This window comes from Alligator mississippiensis, chromosome 3 (assembly GCF_030867095.1).
Source record: "Alligator mississippiensis isolate rAllMis1 chromosome 3, rAllMis1, whole genome shotgun sequence".
Lineage (NCBI taxonomy): Eukaryota > Metazoa > Chordata > Crocodylia > Alligatoridae > Alligator > Alligator mississippiensis.
Window position 1 is genome coordinate 213,707,974 of NC_081826.1, and position 13,100 is coordinate 213,721,073.

Consider the following 13,100-nt stretch of genomic DNA (forward strand, 5'->3'; position numbering starts at 1 on the left):
CAGACCCAGAGGGTAGTAATTGATGGAAGTCACTCATCGTGGTGTCCTGTGACCAGTGGGGTCCCCCAAGGCTCTGTCCTTGGACCCATACTGTTCAACATCTTCATTAATGATGTGGACACTGGAGTCAGAAGTGGACTGGCCAAGTTTGCTGATGACACCAAACTTTGAGGAAAAGCATCCACACCAGAAGACAGGCGGGTGATCCAGGCTGACCTGGACAGGCTCAGCAAGTGGGCGGATGAGAATCTGATGGTGTTCAGCGCCGATAAATGCAAGGTTCTCCACCTTGGGAAGAAAAACCTGCAGCATCCTTATAGGCTCGGCAGTGCTATGTTGGCTAGCACTATGCAAGAAAGAGACTTGGGGGTCATCATTGACCACAAGATGAACATGAGCCTGCAGTGCGATGCTGCGACTAGTAAAGCGACCAAAACGCTGGCTTGCATCCATAGATGCTTCTCAAGCAAATCCCGGGACGTCATTCTCCCCTTGTACTCGGCCTTAGTGAGGCCGCAGCTGGAGTGCTGCGTCCAGTTTTGGGCTCCACAATTCAAAAAGGATGTGGAGAAGCTTGAGAGGGCCAGAGAAGAGCCATGCGCATGATCAGAGGTCAGGGAAGCAGACCCTACGATGACAGGCTGAGAGCCCTGGGGCTCTTTAGCCTGGAAAAGCGCAGGCTCAGGGGTGATCTGATGGCCGCCTATAAGTTTATCAGGGGTGACCACCAGTATCTGGGGGAACGTTTGTTCACCAGAGCGCCCCAAGGGATGACGACTAGGTCGAATGGTCATAAACTACTACAAGACCGTTTCAGACTGGACATAAGGAAGAATTTCTTTACTCTCCGAGCCCCCAAGGTCTGGAACAGCCTGCCACCGGAGGTGGTTCAAGCGCCCACATTGAACACCTTCAAGAGCAAACTGGATGCTCATCTTTCTGGGATCCTATGAACCCGGCTGACTTCCTGCCCTTTTGGGCAGGGGGCTGGACTTGATGATCTTCCAAGGTCCCTTCCAGCCCTAATGTCTATGAAATCTATGAAATCTATGATTATGTAGTTTATACCACTTTTGTGCTATAAATGTATTATGGGGTCTCCGTTGTATTCCCTGGGGGTCTGGGATAGAATGCAGCTTCCTACAACTCTTATTGGGTAGGTGGGTAGCTAATGACCACAATCTAGCCCTAATTCTATGTACGTAGAGGAAGTGATAGTTGCACATAAAATTCCTAAATAATAAATTATTCTATTTTACAGTTATTCTAATTACAACATGATTATTGTTCTATTTACAATTATTCTAATTACAACATAACATTTCTAAATAAGAGTTCCTTTTTTGACAGAATTTCGTGCTAGTTCCTTTACTTAAGTAAATCTTTTCAGTGCAGTTTTTCAAGCAAATGTGTCTTTTAGGTTACAGTTGAACAAATGTTTTACTCACCTAAGCAGCCCCATGTATGTGGGAGCACAGTGGCGATGCATAGGGGGTGCACATGCACTCCCTGAGAGCACTGGTGCACCCCCTGACAGGCCTCTCTGTCTGCTTAGGTGACGAGCAGCGGGGGCAAGTGGGAGCTCCAGTGTCTCCACTGTGAGTGCCGGCCAGGGAGTGGGAGTGCCGGATGAAGCACCATGGCCACTTCTGGGAGTGCCGCCGCCACTTCCTGGTTGGCGCGATCGACTGTGGGGGGACCCCCAACCCCAGTCAGTGAGATTCGCTGTGGGGGGATAACCCCCCAGTCGCCGACTGGTCGCTGGGGGGCATGTGCCCCCCCTGACTAAGGTGGTGCCAGTTGCCCATGTGGGAGCAGGTTCAGTCCATGTGATGGATTGGTCTCATAAAGGAAGACTCCATCCATGAATGAGTTTGCAGAACTGGGCTCAAAGGACACTGGAACCAGCAAAGCTATTTGGATTATCTTTCCATTTCTCTTTCCCCTTTTTATGATCAGTTTTCTACATCCAACAGACAAGTGTCCCCGTGAGTCATCTGTCCAGTAATTAATCTCTGCTATACCCAAGGCATTCAAAAACACAGAATAGAGTCGCAAAGAGGATTTTTTTTTATTAGCTGGAAATTACAGTTTAAATGACTCTTGTTCTTGTTTTTCCTGCTGAGACTATTTTAAAACAATTCTAAGTGGAAGCTGGGTCTCACTATAATTTTTCTGAGAAAGACAATTCCTCTGTGAGTTAAAGGAGTCATTTAGCAAAAAGGAAAGAGGCAGTCCTAAGATACTAATACTCACAACACTTTCAGAAAAAAACCCACCTAATTAAAGAGAGGAAAAATCCCTGATGTGTTCTAATCATCAGGAACCTTTTTAATTTGGGATTATGCCAATTGGGTATACCTTTCAATTGCCTGCCCTTTCATTTATGAACTCTAGTTTTTATAAATCATGGACCTGAAAGCCCTTGAAATACTGATCCTTAAAGAGAGACCAGGGAAATGCAGTGAGCCAGGCTTTCAGTTACGCTATGTTCTTTTATGTTCTTTTGTGGGTAGAAATGTGTCCCTGAAATAACGCTTGTACAAAAGGTCTTTCTGCCCACTTCAGAGCCAGGAAAATCTCTACCAGGATCCTGCCCTTAAACGTCTGTCTATAAGTAATTTAAATTGAGAGCATATCAAAAGTGTGGTCTGAATATACTACATTATGGCTATTCTTTGCATCCCATGTCAGAGCTGTAGTTATAAGAGAGCTGCTGTAAATTCTGTGAGCCTCTGTAGAGAGAGTTCTGGGTTCCTGCTTATCTGTGGGACAGGTATCAACCTGCTGGTTTAGGTGTAGATGGTGCATTTTATTCCAGTTGTGGGCCCTTCATCCCCTTCATCTCCAGACAAACCAATAGGAAGAATTGTTTAGAGTTTTATCCTTTCTGAAGTCCCTGCTAGTTATTTTAGTGCTAGAGAAAACCATCTGTCCCTTTGGGCTAGTTGGACAATGGTGGACAGTGTTTTGTCCTGAGCCAAGGAGTCTGACAGTTCTGCTTCATTCATTAATAAGCAGATAAGCAGTCTCTTCACAACAAAAAGAAAGAATTGGAGCCTCTTCACAATGGAACTAGTTCCAGGTGATTCTTGTAAGAGCCCCTTATTGGTCGTTTCCCATATTCCAGCCAAAGATGAATATAACAACAATAATATAGTAATAATAATAACGATCAGCATAATAACAGACTCAAACACAGAGAAACCCTTCCGTAAGTAGCAGTGTTCATTTAGTTTCTGAAGTGCCCTGTGCTATCACATAGATTTGTGAGTCTCCCTTGATATATTGAGACCAGACAAAGGTAAGTCCATTAGTTCTCTTTGTGTTGTCCAGAGGCTTGGCCATCTCAGCTTGCCATGGTTGCTTTGTGTCTTGGGTCTTCTGAGGCCAACCAGGTGACTCATTGTCCCGTCATTTCCTCCCTTTGGAATTTGGAGACAGTGATACCCATTCCTCACAGTGTGTGTCCATTTGAGGTGACAACTTCAAAAGATAATGGAGTTAATCTTTTTGACATCACTGCTATTTGCAACTGCTGCAGATATGAAGTGCCTATCATGAAGTGGTGCCAACTCCTGGGATCACAAACAAAGTAAGCTGCTCGCTTTGTCTTATCTATTTCTTTATACTTCTGAAGGTTCCCACTGACTGTGACACCAGTTTTTAACAGTTCAGGGATTTTTCCCGTTTTCTGTTTAACAAAATGTCAGAAGGTTATAACCCTTACTTCATTGATTCTATAATTTCACAGTGCTAAATAAAGATAGTCTGGCTCAACATTCCTTTTCAGTGAATGCTTTATAATTTTGATGTTTTCCACCAACCCATAGGATTAAGGATAATGGGGACATTGCTGAATCTGGACTTCACTGCAAACTGATCAGTATTGCACCCATTAAACTGAGGCCCATTGTTAGACATTTGAATTTCAGGTACACTGTATTTAGCAAAAATGTATTTGATATACACAGTTGCTTGTTTAGCTGTTGTATTTTCCAACAAGGCTCTCTCAGGGAAATGACAATAACAGTATAGGACAAATGCATTCTTCTTTTCTAACCAGCAAAATCAACTGATGACACTTGCCTGACCAATCAGACTCTTGTCCAAAGACATATTCCAGGAGAACATGAAATACACTATCAGCGTGTCTACATGGGAATGTAAGCACGCCTAAATTTAATGTGCATTAGCTTAATGAGCATTAAGCAGGTTTAGGCAGATGTCTACACATGCAGCTAACCAGCAAAAACAAATTTATGGTGACATTTTGGGGGGCGGGGGTGGGGGGGGGGAGGGAGGGAGGTTAAAATATTTTTTCCTGTTCCACCAACGTGGGTTTTTTGATTTAACTTGACTGATAATGGCTTATGTGACATGCTTTAACAAGATGGCCCTCTTTTGGTAACAGCAGTAAGTGGGTTTATGGTGTATCTGGTTAACCCGCAGCCCCTATAAATAGACATGATCACTTGCATACCTATGGACTAAGGACACATTTGACACCATTTCGATTAGTTTGTTCCTTATGTGTTGGGGCAGCCATATTTATAATAACTCACTCTTACTGTGGTCTATCTCTGCACCTTGCTGGGTTAACTTCCGTCCTGGGCATATTATTTCCATTATGCAAAATTGACATAGTTGTTTGTTTAGCTTTAGCCCAGCATCTATGGCCCTCTCTGAAGCTGCCTGGAGCCTATGATGATGATCTTCTCTTGTTAGTCCCTAGCTCAAAATGTCATCTATGCAAACCTCAGAGCCCTTTATATAATTGAAAATCTGTTCTATTTTCCTGAGAAACACCTTGGGTATTAAACAGGACCCAAATGACAACTTGAGGGAACAGTGGCTCCTAAATGGGATATTGAATGTGCACAAATCCTTTTTACTAAGGGCAGCCACTGGAACCTTACTGACACACTTGTGTAGAGAAAAATGCTTGGCAATATCTCACTATTTTTGAAGGCAGTGGCGAACATTCTCTTTCTTACAGCATTTATATGCTTTAATGCCTGCACGTGAAGACACCTGCCTAAACCTGCTCAATACACATTAAATTTAGGTGTGCTTAAATGCACATTTGGCATGCCCATAATGTACTTCATGGTCTCCTGGAATATGTCTTTTGACAAGAGTCTGAATGGTCAGACAAGTGTCATCAGTTGTTTTGGCTCCCTGCTCCTCTAGTGAGTGCACCTTTTAATTTTATCCTAATAGTGGAAACTTTTCTGCTAGAACTATTATACACTGTATCATTTCCAATTGGTTAATTAGCCATTTATTTAGTCAACAAACTCCTTTAATGAGGATAAGATTATCACTGTAAGTCTTAAATGTCAACAATTTATCCTCCACCACTGTAGCTTTCCTTCCAGTGCTAATATTGCTGTTTACAACACCTTGGCTTAGGCACCTGTATTCTATTTAAAATGAATAAATCTTCCTTTTGCTTTGCTGCTGACTAACCATCCTCTGTTGCAATATTGTCCATCGATCTTTTGAAAAATTCCTCTGAGCTAATGGTTCTGCCTCACTCTTTGCCAATCTCTTTGTTTGGAGACACTTACAAAGTGATATAATTGAATGCAATTTGTTACTTCTTCATAAATGCTAGGCATTATCTTGGTTTTGCATGGATTTACCACAGCACGGTCAGCTCCACAGGCTGTTTTTGTGAACTCTTACCTTAAGCTCTGCATTCCTTCCCATCTCTAGTTTCTTTTCTTGTATTTGTATTATTTTTTTATATTTTGGATTCTTATAATATCTACAGTTTTGGTAACTTGAGAATGCTTTTCATTCAAAAGTTTGTCTAACTTTATCCAAGCCATGCAGTTGGTCCAGTAAAAAATATCACCCACAAAGATCCTTTCCTCTTGTATAATGTCCACAGTGTTTGATCCCTGTTCCCTCTCTGTAAGCTTCAACTGAACTGGGTGACTTTCTTTGCATAGTAGTTTCAAATTGGTGTGTCAAGGGTTAATTCTGGTTTTTCTAGAAGACCCCAAAAGATTACAAAATATTGTTTTAAGTCTTAGTTCAGTCATAAACTCTTGAATGTTTTCACATTTTTCTACTGTTCATTTTCAACAGATCTCTTTGCATAGAGGAATATATACTCCTCTAGCTTCTTTAATACAGCTTTATAGTTAGGCTCCTGAGCTAACTGAAAGCTATTATACAGAAGTGTTTCAGCACTCATTATTGTCAGAACTAAAGGTATTGTCTTTCTGTTTGATGGTACCTATTGCTTGCAAATATAGAACAACACTCTCAACCTTTTCCAATTGTTCTCTGCACTTTGGTGTGGGGAGAGGGTGAGGGTAGAGTTGTCTTTTTACTGATTCTTTCTCCTATCCAGGGTATGTTCTCAATTTGTTTTAGTCCTGGTGCCATGTGTTATTCAGAAATCACTCAGAGCTAAATAATCTTATAGAGGTCTGAGTTCTAACTGTTTGGCATCATGAAATATGAGCCTTGGAATAACATAATAGTGCTTTCCAACTGGCTGGTGCGAGGGAGTCTTAACTGTGAGCCCCACAGACAGATTATCATTTGTCAAATGTTCATGAGCCATTTGTAACAAGTCTCTATTTTTTTCTAGCTCCTCTTAGTTTAAGCTTTGAAAAATCATGTGTCCTCTAAAACACTTTAGGCAGAGGATGAGAAGAGGCATGAATGAGAAGACCTAAACAAGCTTTATTGTGGAACAGTAGACAAGCCTCTGAAATCCTTTAGTCTCTCTTAACTGGCTACACCCTAACTGAGGGACCTTCTCCCAATTCCCAGCTCTTCTGAATTAAGAAGTGTTTCTAAATGATAACGTTTATCTATACAGATGGAATTGAACTTACGCCTTCCTCATTTTAGCTCAATGCCCTAATAACTGAAATGTTCACTAAGAGGGAACACTTCCTAGATGTACTACCATGTTGTGAATTTAGACAAATACATTTTTTCCCACCTGAAATTATTCACCAGCCTTCAAATGAACTTGCTGAATAGTTTCAGGATGGCTGAAACCTCAGCTTTGGAGAAGCTTACTACTCAGATTTTGTTGAGCTCTAAGCAGCTCTGCCCACAGAGAGGGAATTCTTCAGTACAGGTCTTTGGTGACTTGAAGCTCACTTTTAGTATACATAATGACATGCAATGAATTTGGAGACTATAGAATCCAGCTCCAAGTGAGGACTTCAGGATATGTACCCATAGCAGTAACTCTAAACAATGGGGAAAAATCATCTTTGTGGTTGTCAACATGTTATGTGACAAACAAAAAGCTAAATTTAGCTTAGTCCAAATGCTGGACTAGTTCTCATATCTGTAATCAATATAAAGGTAGTGTTAAGAGAATCTTTTGCTGATTTGTGTGTTTGCAGGAGTAGTTCAGTCCTCACCTTGGTTACTCTCTCTCTCTCTCTCTTCTTGATGACTGTCTTTTACAGTGTGCATGGGCAGAAGTACATAAAACTATTAAATTCATGGCAAAGTTAATGAAAATATTTGTATCCTTTTTTCTGCACTCTGGGGGCAGGCCCCTATATTTAGAACAGCGTAAGAAGAAATGACTGAAAAAGCCATCGTGCCTTTCCTCTCCCCTCCCTCTGGAAACAGGCTGGAATTTCTGTTGAGGCCTGGACTCTGTCCAGATTATAAAAGCATGCCATCAGATGTTGAGCCAAGAGAGTCTGCAGAAGGAACAACATGGTGGGGTGAAAAAAAAACACACTGTTTTATGGGTTTTTTATGTCTACTTTTGATGTATGGCTTTGACACCTTGGTCTGAACACCGAGTGCTGTTATGATCCCTCTATTTATAACAGGCAACTTGATGGAACATGCAGTATAGTTTGGCTCCCAAGGGTATACTTACATCAGAGGGGGAGCTGCTGGAAAAGTCAACAATTCAAGCCCTTTAATCCTGAGACTGCATTCCCTTACTCTGAGCATTGACAAGCAGCACTGCTAAAACATTCTGCTATTTTGACTTGTAGGGGTACCTTGTTTTTTTAGCATCTACCATTCCTGCTTGCTTTAATCCCCAGTGAGCGAGTCATTGCATTGCACCACAAGCAGGTGAAGTGATTCTAGGTCAATGTTCATATGGCAGCTCAGAAAAAAAAAAAGATCCTTGAGTCACTTCATAGTTGAGGACATTATCTAACTCCCATTGATGGAACTGGAAAGATTTCCATGGATTTTGGGCTTTGGATGTGGCCCCAAATGTTTAGGAGGTTTTAGACTGATTTCTTTCTCAGGATTCGTGTCAGATTTTCTTAGATGGTCGGCCCCTATCGTAACTTGTAGAAGTTAAGACTTTGTGCTTGAGATGTGCTTGGTTCTGTTTTCTAAACCTGGCAAATACACCATGCATCTTCCCCTTCTTTAAATGTCTTGTACAGTTATCATACTGCTGTAGCTCCTCTCTTGGATTATGTTTTCATGTTAATAATGGTTAGCACAGTCTCTCTTTTTTGGGATTATCAAAAGAAATTTTAACTCAATTTGACTTTTTTCTTTAACAGTGATTTTAATTCTGGAATCCTAAGTGGGAGAAAGGTGTTGGTGTCACTAGTAAAATGGATGAAAGGGAAAATCTCTCTAGCATTAGATCAGAGGATGAGGCAGTTGCTCAGAGGTGCTCCTTTTGACTGTGAAGGAACTTTTACATACTGTGCTGCAGTATGATAACCTCTCATGTCTGCTCAAGGGTCTGCAGTTGAGTTCCTGTGCCGGAGGAGATGAGGATCACCTGCACTCCCACTGAATCCCACACACTCTCTACTTCGCAGCATGGAAGAAGCTCCCAAGAAAGTCACTGTCATGGAATGCAGGGAGCGTGAATCCTTTTTTCCCCTCCTTCTACATCACCACACTGATTCAGATGTGATCAGAACCCCCATGCCTGGGGCGATGAAAAAGAGATTTGCTTTTTGATGACTAATGCAAACAGGTGAGCAATCTAAGTGCTGTGTCCTGGTATTCTTACATTGTAGCACCAGCAGTTCCCAATCTAGCATGCTGTATAGCAGCTTGCATTTAGTTAATTGCCCCCTTCTGGAATTACAGAGCAGATAATAGCTGTTGCTTCTCTCTTTGCCACGTGAAGAACTATCCTTTTATCATGGATCATAGTAACAATTTTAAGTTCTGGTTCTAATCAGTGGTTTGCTCACAAAAGCACTATTTAGTATAATGTAATGTATTCCTTCAATTATCCCAATCTAATGATCAGCATGTAGATAAAGGGCCTCTGTTTAGCACACTATTAAACACTGAAATGTCAACTACTTTAACACAGAAGGATGTTCAGAATTAAAACAAGCCATATTTGAAGGGTGGCACATTATGGAGTCAAATGAGAGTGAGAGGAAGCTTAGACTTTTCATTCCACAGGGTTAGGGACAAACATTTAAAAGGCCTGAGCCTGAATTGATTCAATTTTTGCAGGTTAGTCTAACCTGGCTAGGCTGAATCAGTTTGTAACCATACAGACATCTCAGAAATGCAGGCACATGCCTGCAGTGGCTTATGTTAGAAGTTGGGGGGCACTAGAGCAGCCCTCCCTCCCTTCCTCAGTGCTGAGCTGAGGGGGGCATAGCTAGGCCCCAGCAAGATGCTTTGATTAGGGAGGTCCTCCCCCTCCCCTCCCCTCCGCCTTCTGACCAGTCCAGCAGGGAACTGAAAACACAGTGTTTATCACCCCATTAAGAAAACAACAGAAGGACATTACCAGCTACGTGTTGATTCTGCCATTGTCCTGTCTGCCACAGCATAGACCATAGCCAGCATGTGGTCTGCTAGCTAATGCTGAGAGGTGTCTGTATAAGGCAGAGGGAACTGGGGAATCCCTGCTTAGCAGGGAGTGGGGAGGGGAGATGGGGGAAGCTAGGTGGACACCTGCAGTCTCTGCTGGAGCTGCAGCCAGGGAGCAGAGGGGAGGAGCCAGCTCTGCTGTGGAGCAGAGAGCCCTGCCCAGCCCAGAGAGCATACAGGGATGCTGGGGGACTCTGGTTTAATTTAAACCAGCAAGGGGTCTGGGACAGACATTGCATAAACCAGTTCAACCCAAATCAGTTAAGTGTAATACTACATTCAACCAGGCTTATCTCAAACCAGTTTCAGCCATTTTCAAATTGGTTTGTGCTCTGAAAATCTTATTCTGTTACAGGTTTAAACTAGTTTTTGATCACTTAAACTGGTTTATGTGTAATGTCTGTGCCTAGCCTAGGTGACTGCATAGATAACACATGATATCTCTGATGGAGGCGAAGGGTAGGCAAATTTTGTAATGCAGTTTTGTAAAGCCTGTTTGCTTTTTGTAGGCTTCTCTAGGAGAAAAAAAACAGCATAAAGGAGTGAAGAAGTACTGCCCTTCAGATAGACAAATCTGGTCCTGTAACTCAGAATTAGTAACTCATTTATTTTTCAGATGCTGCTTTCCCTGGAATCTGTCTCTGGTATCTCCACTATGTTTGCAGTGGAGTCTTGAAAAACAGAATTTGTTTTCCTGCTTATGAGGGATTGTCAGTGGCTGTGCTAACCCCTCTAATCTGATGGGCATCAAAACAGCAAAAAGCCCCAAAGCGTTCAGTTGTTTCTGCATGTTTGTGGGTATGCATATTGGGGAAAGAGTCAACAAAAGCCTTCAGGCTGGGTGGATTACTACTCACAGCTGGACAGGATTAGAGAACATTGAATGTTGTCCCTAAACTTCAGTCCTTTTATGATAAAATATAATCCTGCAAAATGCACTCAGTTAAAGTTGAAATACTGAGTAATTATATTGTCAAAGACACAGTTTTAAATAACTATTAAAATCCTTGTACTTATCTACCAGCAATGAATTTCTGTTGCACAGAAAATCCACTGGGAGTCTACTCACCTGTACTGACCCTTTTGAACCTTGCTCAGCATGCTATTGCCAGCTGCAGTTTTCCCTTCCAGATTTCCTGTCCACTTACTTTGTGGACCAAATGCTATTCAGCTTACGGGAGCTGATTCTCTAATGGGTTACTGCGATACAACTACAACTTTCTGACTCAAAAACAAAATGGTTTTGAGTTTTACACCTGTAAGAGTGGCACACAAGAAGAACCTGATCAAGTCAGATAATATATATAGTATGTGCCCCTGTAGCTCCAAAATGGAGGCCACCTAACCAGCCTGAATTTTGGTACCCTTTGGTGGCTGCAATTCTAATTCATAGATTCATAGGTTCATACAAGTTAGGGTCGGAAGGGACCTCAATAGATCATCGAGTCCGACCCCCTGCATAGGCAGGAAAGAGTGCTGGGTTTAGATGACCCCAGCTAGATGCCTGTCTAACCTCCTCTTGAAGACCCCCAGGGTAGGGGAGAGCACCACCTCCCTTGGGAGCCCGTTCCAGACCTTGGCCACTCTAACTGTAAAGTTCTTCCTAATGTTGTTACACCTCAGCTCTGTATTCTTGGGCAACCCTGGCACAGGATGCAGTCTGTCTGACTCACAAAGGACTCCCCCCCCCCCTTCCTCTACATAAACGAAACTGATTAAGATGCAGTGAGAGACGCACCTAAAACTCTCCAGATAAGGGTGATAAGAGTGAAACAACTGCCCTAGGTCTCATTTACATCCGAGATGGAACCAGATGACCATTCATTTACATGAGAGATGGAAAACAGAAAGCCTGAAGCAGAGACTGCAGTGAATTCTGGGACCAGAGAAGCAGGAGAGCGCTGCATGATGGGGAATCTGTGCTTCCAATGTTAATTAACCCATGTTCACACACACCCAGCTCAGCATTTATCAGACCAGTTCTAATCTGGATTTGCTAAGGACTTTTCTCCCCCCAGACACACACACAGCTCTAAGTTTAATAGGCATCTCGGGCCGTACATTCCCCGGTCCCACTATGGGAGGCCTGTTTAAACTTGATTGACTAAAACTCGGTTGCTGGGTTAGGGAATGCTGAGGCAAGAGACCGAGTCCGAGGGGGTATGGGCAACATTTGAACAATGGTTAAGGGTTCATCACAGCATCCAGCCTGCTGGAGCCCTAATCCCAGGTGTTGTCGTATCTTTCCTGAGACGACTGGTGGGAGTCCTCTCCACAAAAGGTTATGAGCACCCCAATAATTGCTTTAAGTCCGTTAAAAGACTATAGTAAAATCTGGAAAAGTCATGCTAAGCTGAGGCTTGTGCACAACAAGTAAAAATCCAAAATCCTGATACTGCAAGCTATCTATTGTTCCTGAAGAAACCATGAGATATCCCATCAGGATATCTGCCATCCATAGGAATCTCAAGCTGGCTCCCAAGTATTTGGGTTACTCCCTAATGTTAAGTGTTTCCTGATTATCAATCAGTTTCCTGAGATGGTCCAAACCAGATAACCCCTTGTCAATAGAAAAGACAATGATTTACACTACTGAGGGTGCTTCAAAGCAGCTGAACTGAGGGTATAAAAATCTGTAAGTGTGTGTGCATAAAAAAAAAAAGAAGAAAGAGAAGAAAGAAGAAGAAGAAGCAGGGAGAAAGAAAAGGAGAAAGAAAGAAGAAGAAGAAAACTCCTGTGCTGACACCATCCCCTGTCGTTCTTGGGACGCTGGAAGAACAGATCGTCTCTCTTTTCAAGGATTGTGCTACGGACTGTGCCTGTCAGCTTTGCAGCCTGGGTACCATGGACTAGGTGAGATTCCCAGCGTTCTCTCTTCTTTCTAGGCATAAACTTCTGAACCTGACCTGTATCAGTTAAGCTTGAGCTAAGTTTCCCCAAATACTTAGTGAAACCAGGGTAGTATTGTCATTGTTTGTGTTTGTTTTTCTTTTGCATGTCTATTACTACTAGTACTATTATACATTTCATATGCTTAGCAATAAATAACTTTTATAGGCAAACTGGAAGTAATTGGGTATATTTTTCCTTCTCTGCTTCTTTTTCCTCCTGTGCTCTGCAGCAACACTTCTTTTACCTATGCTAAAGATCCCTGTGAAGCCCAAATTATTGTGGGGTCTGCTCATCAAGAGGCCAAAGATTGGGACGTGCTGAGTTTGAAACACATAAGGGGATCAGCTTGTACAGGCTGATTGACCCAGTTTGACTCAGACGTGCCC

At 42.5% G+C, this 13,100-nt stretch overlaps 1 long non-coding RNA gene across 1 annotated transcript; it reads left to right on the top strand.

Moving 5' to 3' along the window:
• Positions 1-5,209: 5,209 nt before the first annotated feature.
• Positions 5,210-12,890, top strand: LOC109280750 (uncharacterized). Its single transcript, XR_002087161.2, has 2 exons — positions 5,210-8,959; positions 10,439-12,890. It is a non-coding gene; the product is annotated as an uncharacterized LOC109280750 (long non-coding RNA).
• Positions 12,891-13,100: the final 210 nt, after the last annotated feature.